The sequence below is a fragment of the Cupressus sempervirens genome, chromosome 6, assembly GCF_028749045.1.
Source record: "Cupressus sempervirens isolate cs-2001-9-10 chromosome 6, ASM2874904v1, whole genome shotgun sequence".
NCBI lineage: Eukaryota > Viridiplantae > Streptophyta > Pinopsida > Cupressales > Cupressaceae > Cupressus > Cupressus sempervirens.
The window spans coordinates 350,975,725-350,999,743 of NC_143123.1; the positions used below are offsets into that span (position 1 = coordinate 350,975,725).

A 24,019-nucleotide genomic window follows, 5' to 3' on the forward strand; every position below is an offset into this window, starting at 1 on the left:
TTTGCAAGAAATATCAAAAAGGCTATCAATGAGGTTAGATTGAAAGGAATAAGATTTAAAAAAGGATTTTTTTATGGTATCTTGGACTGTCAAGTGAATTTCTCTGTTTTAAATATTTATGTCTACCCCTTTTTAGTGGTTAAGTCTCTAATTCCTTGAAGAATGAGCTATTAGAAAGGGTTGTGGGGTGGAAAGTGGCCTACCTCTACTTTGTAGAATACCCTAGTTTATAGTTTAAATTTTCTTACAATCTTGAGGAAACTCATGAACATTAACCTAAGTTAAAGAAAATTAAAGATTTCAAATATTCCTTGAATACTAAGATAACTTGGAGACTAATGCTTGAGTGGAAAGAATGTGTCATGCCCTCAAAGGCCACAACACAGAACACATCTACTATCCTTAAGAGTAACTAGCAAATTTTTTAAAAATAAATACCAAGCATTAGTTAGCTAGTAATGTAGGTAACAAAGGAAAAATTGAAAGGAAAATAAATTATTACATCTCTTTAATTAGCAAAACAAGTCATGGCATTTATTGTCACGAGCATCCTCGTGTTGCCTCACAATGGTTTTGCCTCACCTTCAATGCCTACACCTACAAGATGTATGTGCAACTAGACTAACCTTGTAAGATTGTATCTCCAACTTATATATAAAATTATCGAGTCATGTCCTAACATCACTTTGGGTAGACCATATTGGTTTGCTATATCATAGCTAGATCTATAAAGAGAGGCATAGAAAATCCACAACATTGGAAAAGGATGAACAAATTTGGCTAATAATTTAGGAGAAGACCTAAAGTTAAGAACCATGTCTCAAAGATTCATCCTAAATGGCCTTCCCTACATAATGAGATCAGAGGCTTCATAGTTTGAGTAAGTACATTTTAAAATCTGTTAGTTGTAGTGACACAAAACTACCTTTAAACATTTTTCACTTTCATGCTATCCAACAAAATTTCAAATTTCAAAACTAGTGGAACAATAAAGGACAAACCCCAAAAAATTGCCCTTAAACCCTAATTAATTAAAAGCAATTTTATTTGCAATACATCTCCATAGGATTCCTAAAAGACACAATTTCAAAAAACAAACATTAAAACACTCGACTTTCACATCACTTATTTGGATTTCAGAATCAATATGTTTTTGAATGAGAAGTGAATCCATAAAATGGTTGTAAGATTGTTAAACATTGGCATGCAGCAGTGAAGTATTAACAATTCTACAGACATTGGCATTGTTGTCTCCAAAATGTGCAGTAGAAAAATCAAGCTTGAACCAAAAGCCATGTTCAAGCATGTAGAGATAAATCATTACACAAAAATCACTAATAGGCTTGATTGATCGAATCTAAGTTCCCAAACTCGCCGCAAGGTAGGTAAATTAGGTGAGTTGGCGAGCTAGGTCAACACAACCGAGTTATGTCAACCCAACAACTCGGCTCTTCAAGTTTTGGGGCATCACTCACCCAACTCAACTCTTCAAGTTTTGGGGCATCACTCACCCAACTCGCCAAGTTCAAGCACGAATAACTCCACTGGCTCCAACCATACACTTGCAATTTTTCTCCGCAATTCAACACTTGGCTCCGAGGGAGGGGGCATTTATACAAATACAACATTTGAGTTATATTTGTATGAATATTGTCATGATGTTTGAGATAGGTTTCAGCTTCATAGGAGTTAGATGTAATGTAAAATCTAGATTTTTGGGGGGGGGGCGTAGGGGGTGCATTTATACAAATATAACGTTTGAGTTATATTTGTATAAATGTTGTCAAGATGTTCAAGATAGGTTTCAGCTTCATAGGAGTTGGATGCAAAATCTAGATTTTGAGGTTTTCCAAAATATTCTAAACTCAACCAAATTCCAAGATATGTTCTTGTTCATGTATGTGATGACCAATTAGCTTCTATTTGATGATGTTATGGTGTCTTTAAGTTTTATTCAATAAAGGGTGCATGAAACAAGTTTTAAATCATTAAAAATCTCTAAATTTCACGGGTTCTTTCATTTTACCGAGTCAGACAAGTTGACCTTGCCAAGTTCGAGCAGAGTCTAAGTTTTAGAACTATGGATATAAGTGTTTAATGAAACACTTAATAAGTTTACCCTACCTGTATACATTCATATTGCATGTCTTATAAGAAATATTTATAAATATTATATAGCCAATAACAGATCCCATGCAGATCTTTTTACTAAATCCATTCTTTAATCCTTATCAATATGAACAGGGAACCCTACTAAGTTTGTGATTTTGGATTGCAAGGTTGGTAATGCAAAATAGCTCAATGGAAACAACCATTTCAACCACAACTAGAGATAATGTATCATATTCAATAAATGGACAGCAAGTAATGGATCTCAAAATTTTTAAAATGACAATCGAAGAACTTAAACGAGCAATTTCATAAAGCAATTCCATAGTGTCTCAAACCCCTCTTTTTATTTATTTTTATCACCTATATATAAGTTCTTTCAACAAAGTGAAACATCATTAATTAAGCATGCCACATACAAAATCAAGCACGTGATAGAAAAAAGTTAAAAGAACAAAATAAACTAAAATAAAAGCAAATTCATTATTAAATTAATATTTAATAAAGAATCTGATGCAGGAGCATCCCGAGGTAGTCAGCAATCCTGAATGTAGGAGCATCAAGCTCGGATTTGTTGACTTCTGATTTGTGTGGTTGAAGATGTGTTTGACGCATATTGAAGAACCTTGTCCTAAGTGTGCATAAAATTTGGAGTGATCATATTGGAGTTAGAGCCCTTTTGGCAGCTGCTAGTAACGTGTTCTTGATTTGTTGGCAGACCTTGGAAATTGTATTCGCAAGCTTCGATCCAAGGGAGTTGGCTTGTGCGCTCTTGGATTATATCATTGGATGGCATGTGGACCTACACATTAAGAGTTTGCATTCTTATTTGGTCTCATGAGTTAGTTATGATTGTAAACTTAGAGCATGTCCTAAGTATTTAGTTATTTCAAGTATTTAATGTGTGTTGCCAAGCCGACTTGTGGCTTGAGGGTGTATTTAATGTGAGTGTTTATTTTATGTAAATTGCGAAGCCAACTTGTGGCTTGGTTTAGTATAACTAGGGAGGTCTTGTAAAGTCTAGAGGGGATGATTCAGCATGGAGTTCAACACGGAGTGCTAAGAGGAGTGAAGTTGAGGAGAGCTAGTAGCTAAGTGTGGGCTTGGGGAACAAGAAGGTTGCTTGGTGGCTTGCGAGCACAAGTTTAGATTCTTGTTAGAGTTTTCTACCAGATTGTGGGTTTGGGCTAGCTAGTGATTGGATCTTGCGAGGTCTTGCAAAACTATTATTGTAATTGCTTTGTATTTGGCTATAATCCGGAAGGCCTTACAACTAGGCATGTTGGATGTAAATCTGATTATTCCGTTTTGAGAATTGGTGTTGTTTTGGATCTAAATCTTTGTGTTCTTGTTTATATTCCGTTGTGTGATTATTTGTTGGGGGCTAGGTCATCTCCTCTAGGGTTACACTTGCCTTGCACTGCATCAAAATCATATTGATATGAACGAAAGATGATAATAAATTCTACACACTAATATATATTGTGTATATTAGTAAGTTAATGTTGAAGATATCTTTCCTAAAAGGCTTTTTGACTATAAGTAATGGCTAGAATAAACAAGACTATAATACACTAAAGGGTCGTGTTGTGAGGTTTTTACACCATCACTCCATTGCAAATGGGGAACCCCTCTTTTTGCTTGAGCAATGTGAGCAGGGGTCTTAGGTAATCTTGGTAGCAAATTTTAAGTCTCCAAGACGAATATATGAGTTTGGGCAACTTTGGCTCGTTGGGTCGTCAAGTCAATCAAGGATGTGAGCGAGAGCTAGGCTAAGCTAGTCAAAGAAGTGGAGTTGAAATCAACAAATATGTGATAAAATGAGTTAGAACCTTTTTTAAATTATTATTCCAATTTCAGATTCATCTTAAAATGTCGGCAAAGGTGGGAGGTAACATTGTTGGGGGGGTGTCGAATTCTAAAATTTGGCTAGAGTAATTTCTTGTGGAAATTTCTAAAGTTTAAAATCTTTATTATAACTCCTTTGAACCAGAAACCTATCTCGAACATCCTAAAAGTATTTATATTAAATATAACTTAAATGTTATAGTTTATAATATATGTAAATCACTTTTTCCTCTAAACTAAAGAAATTGAAATGATAAATTGGGAGAACAAAATTAAAGAATTGTGAGAGTAGGTTGAAATCCAACCATGTCTCAAGATTCCCATCTGAACACCCCCATAGTTTCATCCATGCATAGATGGTGTCTGGGTGACTACAAGGCGGGATTCAAGTGTGAAATGATAAAAAGAATGGTGAAAAGTAGGGAAATGATGATTTTTAAAGGCCGACTTGCAAAAGTAAAGTAATCCGGAGAGGAGGCCAGAATTTGACCACCTCTCAAAATTCAAAATCCTAACTCCCACAAAATTTTTGCCCCCTCTTTGCAAAATCTTGACTCTCACCTCATTTCTGGCCAAGTGTAGGTGTAGGCTAAGGTGAATTTTTGACCTTAAATGATGTAAGAAGATCAAATTCAAAGGGCAAAATGGTAAAAATCAGTCAAGACTCAAAGAGAAATGAGTAAACAAGGAAGTAAAACATGGATGAGCTATGAGATTTTGAAATCCAATCAACCAAGGTATCAAGTCAGATTGGACAAAGGATAGAAATCACACTTGGAAGTCATGTTGGATGGAGGCATGCAAGCATGGGCAAGTAAATTAACAAAATGAAACCAAGAAAGAAGGAGAAAAATCCCAACTAAGGGGCAGAATTCGCCCCTTGTCAGAATTCCAAATCCCAGATCACTCCTAAATTCTGGCACTTGCTTTAGGGCAGCAAGAAGGGGTAACTCAAATGAAGTTGAGTTGATGTGGTTTCAAGGCCAATGATGGTTTAATCCATGGCAAAGTCAGATCAAACCCAGTAGAGTGATGGAGTTGGGAGTCTAAATTGAGCCCAACGGACTTGTGGAGCTAAGTGAAACAAAGGGATAATCCCAAGAGAGGGACGGAATCTGATCACCTCTTGGGAATCTATTTTCTAAGACATGTCAAATCTCTGCCCAAATACCATCCCAAATTCCCGACTTATATCAGAATTCTGCCCCAAATCTGGGGAATTTTTTATGTTAATTCTAAACTCCCAATCACTCAAAATTGGAGAAAAATGAAGTCTGAGGCAGAATAGTGGTGAAGTTTGGGAAATCTTGAGCAAGTGATAAGCAAAAAGTAGATTAAAATGAACTCAAATGGGTCTCAAGTGGAAATCACAAACAATGAACTTTCGCCAACAAGTCTTGGATGACATTTGAAGGAAAAAAATAAAGATGAAAGGCGATTTGGGCTTAGTTGATAAAATTGACTTAATCCTGACTAAGGGGCAGAATCCACCCTCTTGTCAAGAATCTTAATCATGAAACCTTCCTAATCTCCATCAGAATGAGGCAAGATAGCGATTTGGGGGTGGAGAGATTATGTACCGCCTTCACCAAGAGGCATTTATAACAAAATTACAGGGGGTTTAGTTTGCCAAAATCTATAGATTATAATCTTGACTAAGGGGCAGAATCTGCCCCCTAGTCGAGATTCATAATCTCGACTCACCCAAAAATTCCACCCAGATTTAATCAGGCCCAAAATCAGATTAATGGGGTTAAGGATAGAGCACATAACTTATGGCTTGGTGGATTTAAAAAACTCTCTTGTCATCCAATCAAAGTTGCTATTGATGAGAATAAAAGGATTAATTCAAAATGATTTTATTGGCCTAAATAGGACAAGTCAGCCCAAATTGAAACCTGTCCTTTTGGTCTTGGCAGTTGCCTATATAAGAGAGGAGCAGCAATTAATTTTCCACCAAAATTTGAGCATTTGTACCTCTCATCTAAGCACCAAATTGAGTAATGAAAGGCAGATCGACATACTTCTTTCGTAGCAATTTGCGATCAGAAGGAAATATTTTTTGGGCAGTTTAGAGAGCAATATCACTGATTTTCCATGAAAATCAGAGGTATAAAAATGCTGAAGCAAGACCAAATATGGGCTTAAAACAAGGAAATCAGAATTGAAGTAAAGAAGAAACTAAAAATCAGACAGATAGAAAGCCAACATTCTTGATCAATTTGCTTTAGTAAAAGAAACAATGATCTATATGCAATTTCATATCATGTAATCTTTCAGACTGAGCTTAATGCATTTCTCCTTTTTTTTGCAAGGTAAATATGGAGCAAGGAAATGTTCAAAGAACAAGTGGATGCTGCAAAATCAAGCTCGAGGACTTCAAATGAGGAGGAGGTTCAAAAGCAGATTATCAAAGTGCAAATTCAGGTAAGATCAAGATACAAGTGAAAGATAAATCATCACCAACTTGAATTTCCTCTAGAAATCCAAGTTCACTTTGAAGGATCCAGCTACATGAAAGATTTCATCACTTTAAGAAGATCAAGGTCAAAGCATCAAAAGAGACATCAACTTTGTTAGTACAATCAAATTCAAATCATGGTAGTAAGAAAATTTCCAAGAATAGAGATTGAGAAAAGTAGAGAAGATGAAGCAATTTGGGAATATGCTGCCATCACAATAAAAGGCTTTATAATGTTATCGTGAGATATTTCCTTATCATAAAGGATATTAATCAAGTCGATGAGCTCAAGATGTTGAGGTGGCACCCACTTCTCTTCAACCAATAAGAAGGTTCCAAGCACATTCAATCATCTTATGCCTAGTGTACCTCTACCTTATCCATTTTCTCCTTGGTTCTCAAAAGCATTAAAATTTTCTTATTGGCCCACAAGGTGATGCCTTTTATGCTTAGTTACCGATTCGGGATATGAATCTGATTCGGGCACATGAATCGGATCTGTGGATTCGTGAATATATATATATGTATGTATGTATGTATGTATGTATGTGTATGTATATGTATATGTATATGTATATTTATATGTATATGTATATGTATATGTATAAATAAGAGAAATATGCAATGAGAGAGTGAAATAGAGAGAAAATTTGAGGTGACCTGTATTTGGATGTTGAATAAAAGGTTTGTTTTAGGGTTAGAAAGTAAAAAAATAAATTAAAAAGTCATATTAAATAAGTTAGACCCACTTAAAACCTTGGCCTACCCATCAATCCTTGAGGATTCGCACAAGATCCTTGAGGATTTGTGCTGATTTGGGTAGGATCCTTGTTTTACACAGTGGATTCATCTGGATTTGTGGTCCACGAATCCAAACAAACCCACTATCTAAAACAAGGATCCTACCAGGATCAGCACGAATCTAGATCCAGCCTCTAGGGCATGAATCTGGTAACTAAGCTTTTATGTAATTGGATGATAGTGTGGAAACCCTAATTAGGGTCTGTAGTGGGTAAATCTTGGCCCTTAATCTTGAATTGATTTTGGCCCTTCATTGTAATTGAGATCAAGATGTCAAGGTGGCACCCACTTGCCTACAACCAATCAGAAGGTTCCAATTACACATGTCCAAGTACATTAAATTATCTTATGCCAAGTGTACCTCTACCTTATCTATTTTCTCATTGGTTCTCAAAAGCATTGAAATTTTCTTATCCGCCCACAAGGTAGTTTTTTTTATGTAACTGGATGATAGTGTAGTAACCCTAACTAGGGTTTTTAGTGGGTAAATATTGCCCCTTCATTGTAATTGAACAAGTATAAAAGGCCAAGGCCTTCTCATGTGTGAAGAGTTAGATTTTAGATTCATTAGAGAGGAAATATAAGATTAGGAGATTAGAGTAGGAGAGGAGACTTGTTAAAGTTTTTGCAATAATGCTATCAAAGTAATTGCTGATTCATTGTTGGTCTTCATGGTAATTTACTTGTGTTTCTTTAGGGTATTACATGGTTTCCTCAATTCCTTACTTATAGTAGATTTCAATTCATATTGAATAAAAGTAGATATGGATGGAAAACATTATTGAAAGGTGATTAGTGGTGAAGCTGGTGTCAATAACTTTCGGTACTTGTTGATTGTAAGTAATATTGTAAGTTTAGTCTGGGCCTAAATTGCAAGTGTTTAACTTCTATTAGAAATGTTCCTTTTTGCACCTTCATAGGGGATTTGGATGAGTATTGACAATGTGAATCATTCTCATTAGAAGAAAGCACCCTCCTATGCATAGTTGACATGATGAAGCATGGATTGGTTAGAGGCTCACCCAATCATCAACATTATCTTACCTTCTTAGAGTTAAATAGAATTTCTGAGCCATTATCCTTTGTAGTTTGTTTAGTTGGAAGTGATTAAAAAAGTTGAAGTAATTGATATCCATTGAATGAATAGCTAAGTCCCCTTGTGATAATCAGCATATAACATCATAAAACTGAGCGAAAGTCCACAATAAAGAAGGAGCCTTGAGATTGTCTCATTTGATCACACAATTCATCTACATTGTTTAGCATATGAACATCCTTATTCAAGAGAGAGTTTGAGATTTGGTATTTCATCTTGGAATTTTAAGTATTAGATTATGCATGATGCAGTGAAACAAAAAGCGCATCAACAAATTGTATATCTTATGCCGATATCCATTTAAACATGATTAGATAAAGTACAAATACCTTTTTTAAATGGGTATACAATTTATGGAACAAATTTATTTACAGCTTATAAACAAATATCTTGTAGATCAAGATTGAACACTCGACAAGTCTAGAAATTGAGTTCTATGCCCTATGATCCTAACCAAAATAATAATTTATTTACCTGCAGAGAGCTGTTGGAGAATTAACAAAATCAGTGTGCAATGAACAATTCCTTATATTTTGTAGCAGCATTCAACCAAAAAGTTATCTCAGACCGGGAGAACAACTTTCAGCCACTTAACATTCCTCACCTTATTCCTGAGAACAAATTTTAATGTGTATCCAATATTTTCATTTAGGAGGCTGCAAAAATCTTATCTCAAGCTCAAAAGACTCTAGCAGCTCCAAACCTCGATATTTTAAATCTTGATTGAAGCAGCAGTTGTATAGACATATTGCTTTTCTTTCATTTCAGATATTTAAATATACTTTGTTATGTTTATGTGCTATTTTTTACTTTCAAACCTGCTCATTTTTTCCATCAGTATTGTCGACTGCAAGACACAATTTCTTCAAAATTTTGAAGTGGACTCAATCAACAAATACACAATCAGATCATTTTGGATAATTTTTTAAACCTATTTGTTTACTTTGTTAGTTCCTGTTTATTTAGATGGAGACCAATGCTTTCACTTTGCTTTTACCTCTTAATTCATCTCTCTTAATGGGCAGAAATGATTTATACTAAGGTCTGTAGCAGTTTCATTATTATAATCAATTTTTGGTTAATTTTTGCTTGCAATCTTTTTAGTGCTGGACATGCCTTGTATGTGCATTGCAAGGGTTTTTGGTACAGATCCTCTTTTCGTTGTTCTATGCATGCTCAGTAGTATATGTTGCAGATTAATTGCAACTAAAAGTCAAAATGTTGAATTTTGCATTCTATGGTTTAGTTGCTACTGATCAATTTACACAATACACAAGGATCTTCTTAGTCAATTTTGATAAATTCTTCTTCTTCCAGGATGGTGCATATCTACAGGATTTTTGGTCAATACATGCTCTAGCCATCCACATTCCATTACCCAAAATGTTGCTTCAAAAAGCAACGTGAAAATTGTAAAATGGGTGTTTCAGAGCACACACATGATTTGCCACTAGTATTGTTAAAAGAAACCTTAGGTGATGTTATGATGTAGGAGCATCCTAGGGAAGTCAGCAATCCTGTATGCAAGTGCTTCGAGCTTGGATTTGTGGAGTTATGGTTTGCGCGGTTGGGGATATGTTTGAGACGTATTGGGCAACCTTGTCCTAAGTGCACATAGAGTTTGGAGTTATCCTCTTGGAGTTAGAGCCATCTTGGTGACTGTTGGTCGCATGTTCCTAACTTATTGGCAAACTTTGGAGATTACATTCGCAAGCTTCAATCCAAGGGAGTTGGTGTGTGTGTGCTCCTGGATTTGGATCGTTGGATGACACATGGACCTATGTCTAAGTGTGCATACTCTTAGAATGTCATATGAGTTAGTTATGTTGTGTAAACTTGGGGCATGTCCTAAGTATTTAATTATTTCATGTATTTAATGTTTGTTGCCAATCCGACTTGTGGCTTGAAGGTGTATTTAACGTGAGTGTTTATTTAATGTCTATTATACTAGGCCAGCCTATGGCTTGGTTTAGTATAAGTAGAGGGTCTTGTGCAGTCTAAAGTCATTATTCATTCAGCATGGAGTAGTTGAGAGGAGCGAAGTTGAGAAAAGTTAGTAGCTAAGTGTGGGCTTGGGAAAATAAGAAGGTTTCTTGGTGGCTTGCAAGCACAAGTTTAGATTCTTCTTGGGGTTTTCTACTAGATTGTGGGTCTAGGCTAGCTAGTGGTTGGATCTTGCGAGGTCTTGCAAAATTACTATTGTAATTGCTTATGTATTTGGCCGTAACCCGAAAGGCCTTACAACCGGGCATGTTGGATGTAAATCTTATGATTCTATTATGAGAATTGGCAATTCTGTGGATCTAAATCTCTGTATTATTGTTTATATTCCATTGTGTGAATATTTGTTGAGAGCTGGGACATCTCCTTTAGGGATTCTCCTTCCTTGTACTGCATCACGTTATGAATTGCCTTTACTGTTCTGTTTGGTTATGTTTGAGTTTATTTTTGTGAAGAATTATCTTAGACTACATTTTAGGTGGGGGGTCTAAAATTGCAATTTTGTGGTGGTAAGCTTGGAAAATATTCTTAAGAGTTGGGCCTTGGCTCTCGATTATTCTACTCTCGAACTTGTTCTGTATTCCTACATTATGCCCCAAGTTCCAACCTATATTGCAGGAACTAGTTACATTATTAGCAGTGAGCTGTGCTTTTATGCATAATATCAAACTGGTCATTATGAATTAATCTATGTTTAGTGGGTTTGAGATTTAGGCTTCTCTCACTGTTTAAATACTATATTTGTTCCTTTTTTAAATTGCAAAAAGGTGTAAAGGGAGGGGCACTATGGGTGAGCAAAATGAATGCAGCCAGCAGCCACCCACTCTGATTCTTAAATCCCCACGCCAATTTGGCTTCCCAAGGATGGTGTCTTCATTGGAAGGTCAGTAAAAGGCAGCTAAAAATTGCATCAGGAAGGAATGAGCTAGTATCTATTGCTATTGAGTTTTTCTTTCCCACTTTTCAAAACTTTTACACTAATTTTGTTTACAAATGATGTGCTTATTATAGACATTAAGAAATGGTTAACACCTACATTGCCACTTTTTAATATCTTGATGAACTTTTAAAAAATTGGTTTGCTGTTCTAATCATTCATCTATGTCGCATATTTGATCTTTATTATTTGTCGGCATTCTGTCAGTCTTCATTAATTAAATAATGAAAATTATTTAATATATTTGACAATCATCCCCCACTGTTCATCATGTTGTATCGTGTTAACCTTTTCACCATGTCAGATCCTATCAATTTGATCCTTAACAATTTAAACTTGTAAATCTATTAATTACTGTCTTTAGGGACAAACAACCACTGACCATCCCATTATCCTAAGTCTTATGATAAATAAAGCACATTTATTTATCCGCCTTTCCCATTATCCTACAATTAATTAATCAACTCACTTATCCTAAATGTGGGAACTAGTAATTTTGAATTATTAAAATTCACTCATTTCATTATCTGGCTAATTTAGCTTCATTTCCCTAATTGTGCTTCCACGCAATAATTTAGCCTCCATCTCCTTCTTTCACTCCTTACACATTCCCTTTTCCACTTTCCCCTAATTTAGCCTTATACATTCCCCTCAATATATGCATTTCCAATTGTGAATTTAATTTTGTCATAATTTTTCATAAAAGTTGTCATGTTCTAAATACACAACTTCAATTTGTCATAACCATGTCAATTGCTATTTTGAATCTTCAAATGCCATCATAGCCATCGATTTGTCCTTGACCCTAATCATCAATTTGAATCCTAGAACTCTATAAATTGGACTCATTTTCCTAACTCTTGACAACCACACATTTTGAGTAAACTCATTCTTGTCCTATCATAATTGCGTTCATTGTAGGTGCACTTTGTCAACATGGGAGCAACATATCAACATTTGGAGAAGAAAGAAAGGACCTTGAAGCTTCATTATGGGAGTGTTTATTTGATTAGTTTCATATGCACTCTGTCATAATAGCTTTGATAGTGTGATTAGGAATATAGTTTGCATGGTGTTTTAGGCTTTGTGGTTGGCTTGTTCTTGCATATTTCCAATGTTCTCATTTCCTAGTCTACATTTTGGTGAACCAAATGTAAATTCATGCTTGAAAACTGATCAAATTTTGGAATTTTGATGTGTCTGCAGGCACATGTGTAGGTTCTATGCACTTTGAGGCTTCTTTTGCATAGTTGGGATCATAGTTGCGCAGTTAGGCACACCTGATGCGCAGTTAGGCACTTTTGTTATGCAATTTGGATATATCTTGCATAGTTGAACTTAGTTCTATGCAGTTGGACTTAGACGACTTTAGGTAGTTTCACTAGGAGTTTTCAATTTACTGCTACACACATGTTTGTTGATGATCACTATATTAAATCAATGGCATAAAATGAACTATACACTTTCCTTTGAGCTTAAAAATGAACCATATACTTTCATTGGGTTTTAAATGAATACAAATCTTCATCTAGCCTATGTAGGAGGTTCAATTGGCAATAAAATTCATCTAGTTTAACTAGGTGTTAAATGAACAACAATCTGCCACACAGTTTAACTAAAATGATGGAATGAACCCCAATCTTACAGATGGATTTGAAATGGGGGTCATTTAATTCAGTTTCATGCAAATTACAAATTTTAGTTCAAATCTGGTTGAAAACGTGCATTCTGTTACTGTTTGTCTACACTTACGAATGTTTATGAGCACTTGGAATATTCCAATACGCACTTGAGTGACTTGTTGCGTACTTGGTGCAGGTTTCTGCTCAGCTGGGATATGTGTTGCACAACTGGGATAATTGCTGCACAGCTGGGAAGGTATAATAATTTTCTCTGAGTGATTTGCTTCTGTTTTTCATGATTTTTTATTTCTGTCAAAATGGAGATTTTGTGTTACTAAAGGTCTGAGCAGTACTTCGGCAATTGTGGGATGAAGACCTTTTGATCAAACTACTAATGAGTTTGTTGCAGGACGTATGTCAAATAAATCATATGCTTTCAAAACTTTATGTGTTTGATTTTATTAGATAGAGCACATTTCATTTCTTAAGGTCGATGAACTCTTCTTGGTGTGTTTGGTGCACTTGCACATTGTAGGATGAACCTACTGCCATGTGAAGTATTCTCCCCCCTTGTGCTTTGTGCAAACTTGGGTGTAAGAGAAAAGAAACAGCAATGCCCAAATTCTTCTTTTACATTAGAGGGCCTATCTTGGTCAAGAATAAAGGTATTCACTACCAAGTGATTGACCCAAGTGATAATATACTAAGGCCAAGCTCTTCCAACTTACTATATAAAAATGTGATTATAATGAAAGTCAAATCAACGAAATGTGGCACATGATAGATCTCCTCTAGTATCCTTGAGATATGTAAAACCCTTGTTTTAAGGGCTGGAAGACCTCCTAAGGGCCATGAGGGAGTTTATCATTGTACCCCCTAAACTGGATGCCGTTACTAGGAACCATTGTTAAGAAAGTCAACCGACATGTATTTTTCATTGTGAGACATAAAATCCTCAAGGTTTTCAGACCTATGAGGTAAAGAGTTCTAGTGATTGAGGGAGCCAATGACACTAGAATCTCTATGTCCTAGGTATATGGAAAATCCAAGTGGGGATTTAGCAAGTACTATCTTTTCCAGCCTAGGTTGTGAATTGTTTATTCAAAGAATTCAAAAACAACAATTTGCTTGATGTGTCTTATGTGAGTGTTAAACAAATTGCATAATCCAAATGCCTCACTCAAACCCTCAAATAATTGACCAAAAATTTTCAAACATTGTCAAAATAGAAACCTTTCAAATATGGAGTACAGAAATACCAAGAACCTTGGAATCTTGTTTCAACCTTAGGTGTCTTCTTAGGTTAAAATCTTGGCATTAGTCCTCATTTTCGTGCATTATCCTTATAATAATTGCCTCATTTCTTTGCATTGTCGTTCCCTTAGATCCTAAGTCATAATTGCATTTGCATTACATCCCAAGTCATTCATCAACTTATCATTGCATTTGTCTTCCTCATATTAGCCCATGATTCCTCATTATCCCTAGATCCTAAGTCAACTACAGCCTTGTTCTTATCCTTGCATTATCACCCTCATATTACCATCCTCATGCACCTAGAACCTAAAGTATACTTTGCAAAAATTTCAAAAATCCATGTTTTAGGGTTATACCTTGTGTTGTTGAGTAGCGAATCATGACCTTGTCCAAACTTTGTACTTTTGTCATCACTATCGGTAAGTCAATAGTAATACACTAACTTTTTAATGAAAGGTGTGACTTGGTCCTTTGTCCTTTGGTTTTCCCTTTGATCCTTTAAGATCTTGATATCACTTTAGTTTCCTAAAATTTGCATTCCTAAGTTTTTCAAATTTCCAAAATTCCCAAAAACTTAGTGTGCACATTATCATTCCTAGTTTACATTCCTTGCATTTTATCATCCCTAGTTTGCATCAAAAAAATTCCAAATCCAAAAGCATTGGTTGTACTGTCATCCTTAAGTTTTCATTGTTTGAAATCCCAAAAAATATTCCAAAAACATAAGCTGCATTTTTCCTTCATCTCCTAGAATCATAGTTTTCATACAATCTCGTCTCAAAATCAGGCATACAATCTCTCATCTCAAAATCGGACATAGCAGACCTCATCCAACAAACAAACATGGCAACCCAATTTCAAACAACAAATACAAATTTCAATCCAATTCATTCAAGAAAATCCAATTCAATCAAATCCCAAATCAATCTTCATTTAATCAAACCTCATTCAACCAAGTTCCAAATCAATCCTTTCCATCAAAGTGTGGCATAATTCAATTCCGGCCATCACCCAATTTTGAACCAATTTTCCTTCCTTTGCAACCAAATGTCCCTCAAGCAATCACACAACCCCTTGTGCTAATTGTGCAACCTATTGTGGCACAAGGTCAATCAACAAAAACCTTGTAACGTGAAAATGTCAATGTGGTATCACAAACAAGATCACCCAAGCAACAAAAATCGCAAAATAAAGCTTTCAAGAGCTTTCTTTGAAAACTAGTTTATACATAAGAAATTGTTGAGCATGATCAAAATCACTTACCCGTGTCTAGCAATGACCCATTCCAAAACAATCACATCAATGACATGTCTACTTCCTATGAAAAAATTGTCCCTCAAGAGGCCTCCATATCTCCCATCATTCCATCACCCCCTCAGGTTTCACAAGAGCGATTTCCACCATCACCATCAAATGAAACCTTTCATATTTACCCCCAAAGGCTATCCACAGAAGAAATCCAAGCTAATTCATTTCTTGATAAAAGTCCCATCCCTAATTCAGAAACCTTGGAGCCAATGCCACCATGTGCTCCATTTACCATCAAACCCATGTCAAGGAGTCTCATCCAGAGGCCATCTCCTTTGTGCCAAATCATTGAACCTTTCCTAGAATTTCTCTTACATATTCAAAATCTAATCCTGTGTCAAGAGGATGGCACAAAGCACAAAGAAATGGGTCTTGAAATAAATCAAGATCCCAATCCCAATAATGACCAATCTCATCCAATTGTTGACCAAGATCCACTTATCCCTATCCATTCTATCTTAGATGGTCCCCTTCCATCTCAAGAACAAAGTATCCTTCCAAGTCACATTGACCTTCCATTTCCTAAGAAAAATCATGACATCCCTTCCATTCTTCCCAATAACTTCATCCAAAGTTAGAAGCCAAACACCCTTAAAATGGGGTCCAATGGTCCCATTCCAAGTCAAGATCAAATTGTCCCTTCACATTCCCGTCCATTACAAGATCCCATCATCCCTTCAAATCCTCTATATGATCCTTCCATCCCTTCATCTCCATGTCTTAATACTCCATGTCCATTGGAAGATCCTATCCTACCAAATGATCTTGTCATTGCTCCTATTCTACCTCAAGATCCTATTATTTTGCCTAGTCCCCCTCATGATTCAAGCACATTTGTGCTAGTTGTTCATGAACCCCACACATGTCAAATGGATCCCTTCATTTTACATCTAGTCTAATCCACTTCATGATCCCATCAGTTCTTCCATATTGTATCCAGCTCAAAATTGACTTGGGCCTTTTTCCCAAAGCAACAAATGTCCCACAAGTCAAAAGCATTATCAAGTCAAAGGGTTGGGCCTCCACAAAAAAGGTATCTTAAAACCCTTTCATATGAGAGAAAATTTTGATGGTCATGGCCTCCATAACAAAACTCATTCACAAGATGTTGGAATACCAAATAAATCTAAATCCAAACATACTCCCTCCTCATCCCTTCAATCCATCCTAGGTCCATATATTTCTTCATCCACTAGCTCACAATCATTTTATCTTTTTCTAAATCAAGATGAACCAAAGTAACAAGAATCGGAATCGGATCGAAATCGGCAAGGCCGAATCAAATCGTGAATCGGCCATGAATCGGAATCGAATCGGCCATGAATCGGAAAATTTTAAAAACCCTTGAAATTTAGTGAGTAACTTATTTCATAATCCCTTTATCGCTGATTCAATTCACCGATTCACAAAAAATCGTTTGGCTTGAATCGAATCACCAAATCGCGTGAATCGCATGAATCGCCGTGATTCTTGGAACTATGAGATGAACAAAGGCACACATCTTGGAGAACCATCCACCCATCAAAAAGGCCTCCATACAATTTCTATCCATCCATGAATCCCATTCCTTTTCCAACCAATGTGGATACAAACATAAAGTCCATAAGTCTACCAATACATATGCAATCAAGGATCAACATGTCCAATCTAATCGAAATGTAAAAAGAAAGATCCGAAAGGAAAAAGAAATACTAAGCAAAAAAAAAAGTCAAGTCATATGGGTTCCTAAATTCCTTGTGCAAATAATGCATTTCAAGAACCCACAAAAGAATTAAAAACCAAAAACTATGTGGATTCCTAACTAACTTCTTGAAACACAATTTCCCAAAGAAAAAAAAATTGCTATCCCTCCGTCTAAATGTTTGCCACCTTCCAAATCCATTTTCAGTCCTTGTATCCCAAAAACCACACCTATTCCTCTATCAACGCTCCAAAATCTAAATTTTTCTCGTTCTCCATCACTCTTCATTGTGTGTGCCGGTGTTGTTCTTGCCCACATTTCCTTCCACTAAAAAACAAGTTTTCCTACACTCCCTACTTTATCCAACACGTATTTTTCAACCCTTTAACCTTCTTATCCAATCCATTGAATAATTCCTTATCCTTGCTATCCAATCATCCAATTTATCTCCCTATGTCATTACCTTAACAACACCTTTGAGCGTACCATCAATAGTGTTGAAGATGATAGCTATGATCAAGATCTTCATATTGGTGTGGATGTGATTATTTTCCTTATGCAATCTCAGAGTTTCATCGTTCTGCGTTGAAGTGTTGTTCAGCTGGAACCTTCATTAATATTTTTCCCTTTCGTTCAAGTTCCGTCTTTACTCAACTTAATTGTCTGCTGGAAGTATGTGACATGGCATCATACTTGTCACTAGTCTTTGGGTGACTTGGCACTGTTTCTGTTTTTGTTGGCATCATGCGAGCTCTTGGCATCGTGCAAGCTTCCTTCATTTGCATTGGTGGTTTATAATAATATCATCGGTTTCCTTAATCATGTCAACAGTCATCTTAATGAGACATTGATTCATTTCTTTAACTCCTGACGTTTGACATGTCAAAGACTCTTGGCCATGCAAAAGTATAATGTATGTTTGATCGTATTTTTCAGTGATATTGTAGGGGATACCTGGTGTCATTGTTTGGTTGTTCTGAGCATCAAAAAGATATTATCGTTTTGTTCTGACTATTAAGTGCCGTATTTGGTATCAGCAATGAGAGTGTTGTATTTTGTATAAGCACTGAGTAATGTATTTGAATCAGCACTGAGAGTTCTTTCTATGTGCTCTGAGAATCTTTAGTACTGTAGTTGATGTTTAATTTTGATAAGAGTAAATACTCTTATGTGAGCAGATAGCATATATAATTGCTATTGATTACTACCTGTATGAGATATTGATTAAAATCTAAAGGCTCATATATTGACTGTCTGATTGAAAACATCAATTATATGCAAGTATTCTGCAATGTGGTTGAAGATTTGAATAAAGGAATCATCTTTTGTGGGCTCATTTGTTTTCCTCAAGAGGAGCTTTTTTCCCAGGATAAATTCTTATGTATTAATTGTTAATTTTGTGTTTTTGTATTCTATCTATTGAATTCTTATATTTTGGTTCATAATTTCAACAAATAGCCATGGACCATTATTCCATGTCCCTTCAAGAGCGCCATCCAAAGAACAAGATAGTTGAGCCCTTTGTCCATGTCCTATTATGCATCCATTACTTTCCAAAAATGTCAAAAAAAAGTGCTGCCTTGATGAAAACTTCACAAACGGGCATCTTGGTGACATCAAAAAAGGAAGAAAAAAAGAGAAAAGAAATAATTGGCCCCATGTAAAAAACATGGCAAACAAGCACTTTGGACAAGGACCATGATGGAAACCTAGCAAACGGGTGTCATGTATAATTTATGAACTTGTGTTCCACACTTGAGGATGGACTTCATCCATGTTTTTCTATCATATCATACCCTTGTCATTTCCTCTATTATCCTATCAACATCCATATTCCCTTTTCTCATCTTTGATCTTGACAAGGCTAGGGATCGTTGCAAGTATTCACAACCTATATACTTCACATTATCTGCATCCCTTTGGTCCATATCCTAGTCTATATCACCTATCTTATTACAACCTTCAGTCAATATCCCTTATCTTGTTCATTCTTGAACTTGCTTACCTCATTCATATCCTATTGTTGTCCCATTTGAAATGCTGCTCTTGGGCTTGATGTAAAATAAGGATGTAAGATGCAAAACATGTTTTCAAAAAAACCTCTTGACATGTCAATTCTAGTGGATCACGTGCCAATTGGCCCATATCATTACTCTATCTTGTCATGTCCAAATCCTTAGCTTGGCAAAAACCTGTTATCCCATCGCTTGGATAGTCCTTGGAAACCAAAGCAGTTTCAGTGCCATAATGTGCTACCACTATCCTTTATCTACGCATTTCCATTCAACCAGTCCATTTGTCCATTCATAACATCTCTGCCTTGCCTGACACTAGGGGCAAATATATACATATTGCTTATATCATTATTAATGTCTTATTGATTTAACCTTTTCGACCATGTTTGATCCTATCAATTTGATTGTTGATCACTTGACCTTGTCAATCAATTAATTAGTCTTTGGAGGCTAATAATCAATAATTGTCCCCTTAACCAAAGTCTTATGTCATGATAAATAAAATATATTTATTCATCCTCTTTCCCATTATCCAACAATTAATTAATTTTGAATTTTTTAATTCTCTCATTTCCTAATCCCACTAATCTGGTTTCATTTTCCCTTATCGTGCTTCAACCCACTAACTTAGTCTCCATCTCCTGCATTCATTCCTTGCACCTTTCCTTTTCCATTTTCCCCTAATTTAGCCTTACACATTCCCCTCGATTGATGCATTTCCAATTGTACATTTAATTTTGTCAAAATTTGTCATAAGAAGTTGTCACTTTCCAAATGCACAACTTCAATTTATTTATGTCAATTGCCAATTTTATGTCTGCAAATGCTATCATAGCAGTTGATTTGTCCTTGATCCTGACTGTCGATTGAAGTGTTAAAACTCTATGAGTTGGGCTCATTTTCCTCATTCTTGACAGCCATGCATTTCAAGTATTCTCATTATTTTCCTGTCAGAATTGCTTTAATTGAATGTGCACTTTGTCAACATGGGAGCAACATTTGTAGATAAAAGGAAGGGCATTGAAGCTTCATTAAGGGAGTGTTTATTTGATTAATTTCAATATGTTTATGCACTGTCTTAATAGATTTATGGTGTGATTAGGAATATTGTTTGCACGGTGTTTTAAGCTTTGTGGTTGGCTTATTCATGCATATTTCTAATGCCTCATTTCCCAGTTTACACTTATCTGTTATCTTTTCTGGTTTTCCTACAGCAACGTAGGGCCAGTTTAATATCCAATCATAAACTGTTCAAAATTCATTTGTTTACCTATTCATAAATTATATCTTGTCCTCTTCTCTTCTTTAATTCCTACAAATACTTGTTACCTGCAGTCTGGGCAGTGAGGAAGGTCTGAGGCCACAGGAGAAAGAGGGTATAGGCACAAGAGAGGAGTGCCCTAAATTGATATGATATTCTTTAATGCCAGCCACATCTTGCATAGCCTGAGCCTTATCTATTTCCCCATTAATTTCAATTTACAGATAGGTACAAAATCTTTATAGGATGATATTTACGCAGACTATATTCCAACATAGCATCTCATGAAGAGTTGATTTTCTGTAAAATGTCAAAAGTCTCAATGGTTGCAATCTTTCTTGTGTCTCCATATCTTTCACAACGTCTAATTACAAAGTCCCTCAGTCCTGTTGTTTTCCAGCATTCTTGTATCCATGATTTCAATATTTTGGATCTTGGTAAAAAGTTCAAGAATCTACAGATTTGAGCAATCTCCTTCAACATCGACATCCATTCTTCCATTACTTTCACTGTGTAGAATATTCTTACGTGTAACAATTTTTATAGATCAGTTTTCCCCATTTTTGTTCTGAAGTCTAGCTTGGCTATTGTTATGTTAGCTTGATACTACAAAAGCCTAGAGAGAAGCAAATCTGCATTGCAAGGAGCCCATGACCATCATATTGAGCTGAAAATTATATCAGTTCCCTCAAGTTCTGAAAATAACAATCCATGGGAATAAATCTATGCCATTTCATTTAACCCAAAAAATGCATTGTATTGTTAAGAAAAACAGTTCTCAAAGACTAACTCAATCAGATGCATTATGTAGATTACTTGTAAAAAAGAAGGCAAAAAAATGGACTAAGAGGAGAAAACTTGGATTCTCTTTAACTGTGTGCCTTGCCTGAATCCAACTTGTATCTACTTTTCAACAAAAAGATTTATTTGTGTAGACTGTTAATAAGGGGGAAGTGTATAAATTTACAATTCTATCTATATTATACATGTCAATGGAATTCTTGATATGCATAAATTAAATTAAATTTTATTCTTTTTGGATGTGCCCTAATCTCTTACAAGGTGCCTGCATAATGAATCGACGGATGTCAATGCTGTATTCTGAAGTTGGTGTTTTTGACCAGGACATTGTGGAAGTGCTCTGGTAGATATCTATGCAAAATGTACAAGCATAAAAAAGCCATTGAACTATTTGATGGAAAGACTCAAAGCAATTTGATCTTATTGTATGTCAAATAGCAAGATGTGCACAAAACAGATTTTCTAAAATACTTTTACAAAGTCTTCTGTAATTGTGACTGGAAGATGTTCAACCAAATTCAATAACTTTTCATGGCATCCTACCTGCCAAATTCAAAATGAGGGCTTTGGAACAAGATATGGACATGTATCAAAAGAAAAGAAAGAAGCTATTAATTCAAATGTTATAGTTGCAACTACCTTGGTAGAAATTTATACTATATATGTGGAAGCATATACAGGGCACATGAATTTTGATAGCATGTGTCAAACAGATTTGTGTATTTGCAATGAAGCAGTTGCTGAATTGTCAGATTGTTGAGCTTTACTGTGCTCCTCAATTGTATGAAAAGCAATTCCAATCTCTATGTGTTTTAACATTGATTAATAGTTTATAGTCTGCTGGTGTTCCTCCGATTTAGATGGGTCAAACATGTTTTTCATGGCATTGGAAACATTATGTAATATATTTCAAAGGAATATTAATAATGTAATTTCCATAAATATTATAAGCACTGTATAACTCAAAATTCTAACTATCAGAGACATTAGTTGGCATTCTTCTTCCCTATTATTTTTCAGGGTTGGTGATGGGATCAAGCTGTCAATCTTATGTTGTGTACATTATATTGGATGACACTATGTGATCGGTACTTTTTTCCACCATTCTTATGCCAGTGTTTCATCAACTCAATTTCTCTTCTAATAAATTCTTGTACAATTTCGAATGGTTCTAAATTTCCTTTGAAAGATTTGATTCAACACAAGGCAATAAAATATAATAATCAACTAAACAAACTAAATAGCTAGGTTTAAAGCTTTCTGCTGATAGGTAATCTCCGCCTTTTCTTAGTTTATCTAAATTCTTGTATAACCCACTTTTCAATGGATGAATTCTAGTTTTAACTACAACTAACTTCAAAAATAGATTCCCTTCAGTCACTGGTCCATTCAATTAGAATGTAACCATTATAAAATTCATATGATGAGAGTGGTCACATAGTCTGCTTGAATTGAGTTAATAGCATATTGTCGCTATTGTCAATTAGGTGCCATGTATTGCATTATGCAGTGAATTTTCTGTTGTACAAATGCATTTGCATTTATAACTTACAATTTAATGCCCTGACTAACTCAAAATGCCATTGATGCAGAGACCAAGAGGTTTGAAAGCTATGAGAAGGGTAGACAGTAATCTGAACATAATTATATTTTTGTACTTATAAATACTTGTCAATTTGATGCATGGGTAATGCATCGCATAATAACAGTTAATAATAGAGCACATGGCATGTTTGCAAGCATTTCTACTTTCACTTGGAGAGCCGGTGTCCATACATTGGGTAGACCATCAATAGAACTTATTGAAGTGCTTCATTGAAGACATTGAGGAGCCACAAACACTAAGGATTGATTTTGGTTTGTCTCTGTTGAGTTTGATAGCTTCACTCAGATAAACCTATATATATATATATATATGAAATATAATTTATGTGTGTGTGTGTGTGTGTTCTTTATATTGAGATATAAGGTCATTGTTATATAAGATTAAATTGTTATTATTATTAATTATCTGATTAATGAATAGACATGTCCCATGAAGGAACACGTCTATTCATGGCCTATTCTCTATATATATAAATCTAAGAGGATGTTGCATTTGGAACACACATACCTAATAAAGCAGTGCTTAATACATTTGCAGCAGATCCAAAAGACCAACATGGTATCAGAGCCAAACTGCAAATGTAAGGAAGCAACTTGTTTTGCATATAATATGTCTTTGATGTTAAAATTAGCATGGTCTAGGCAGACCCAGTAATATCTGTGATTTGTTTTGAAATCTGGGATCATCGTTTTTATGAAATACCAAAGGATTTTGTATTTGGTTGGACAAAAGTTTATTTGGTTGAAGGAAAAATGTCACCATCGCTGCTTGATACAATGAGCAGTAATAAATCTCAAAAGTTCTTAATGTTTATGAAAAATAAATTACTTATTGGGCTAGCAGCTTAATACACAGGTCAACAATTTTGTGTTATCTGGCTAGTTCAAATCTGGAGGTATCATCATATATAAAGATGATATATATTGTGATATTGTATCCCTTTGTTATCCAACTACAACAAACAAGTCTCAAACAAGTCTCAACAACTAAATAAGAAAAGACAAACTGTTTGGACTAATAGTGAAACAAGTATTATGACACAAGGGGAGCTTTTTTTGGAAGTATTGATTGATGAAGAAGCCATGACACTGTTTGAACAGATCAAATAATATTGTTTGGAGATGCAGATAAATTGTCTAGAGATACAGTTACAATACCGGATGGGAGTTGTAACCGAACCAGATTCCAGAGCTTGTGGTCATCAGTAAATTTACA

The 24,019-nt window shown here is 35.3% G+C and overlaps 2 long non-coding RNA genes across 4 annotated transcripts in view; one reads left to right on the plus strand and one right to left on the minus strand.

Annotated features, from left to right (window-relative positions):
- LOC149552566 (uncharacterized) overlaps positions 1-24,019 on the minus strand; it is a 30,573-nt gene that overhangs the window by 3,232 nt on the left and 3,322 nt on the right. The window lies entirely within an intron of this gene.
- On the plus strand, positions 6,160-22,175 carry LOC149552567 (uncharacterized). 3 transcript variants are annotated; one of them, XR_016352952.1, is made up of 3 exons: positions 6,160-6,384; positions 13,072-13,131; positions 21,460-22,175. It is a non-coding gene; the product is annotated as an uncharacterized LOC149552567 (long non-coding RNA). The 3 variants fall into 3 exon arrangements; XR_016352951.1 differs by having other exon boundaries at positions 21,522-22,175; XR_016352953.1 differs by lacking the exon at positions 6,160-6,384 and adding an exon at positions 12,488-12,625.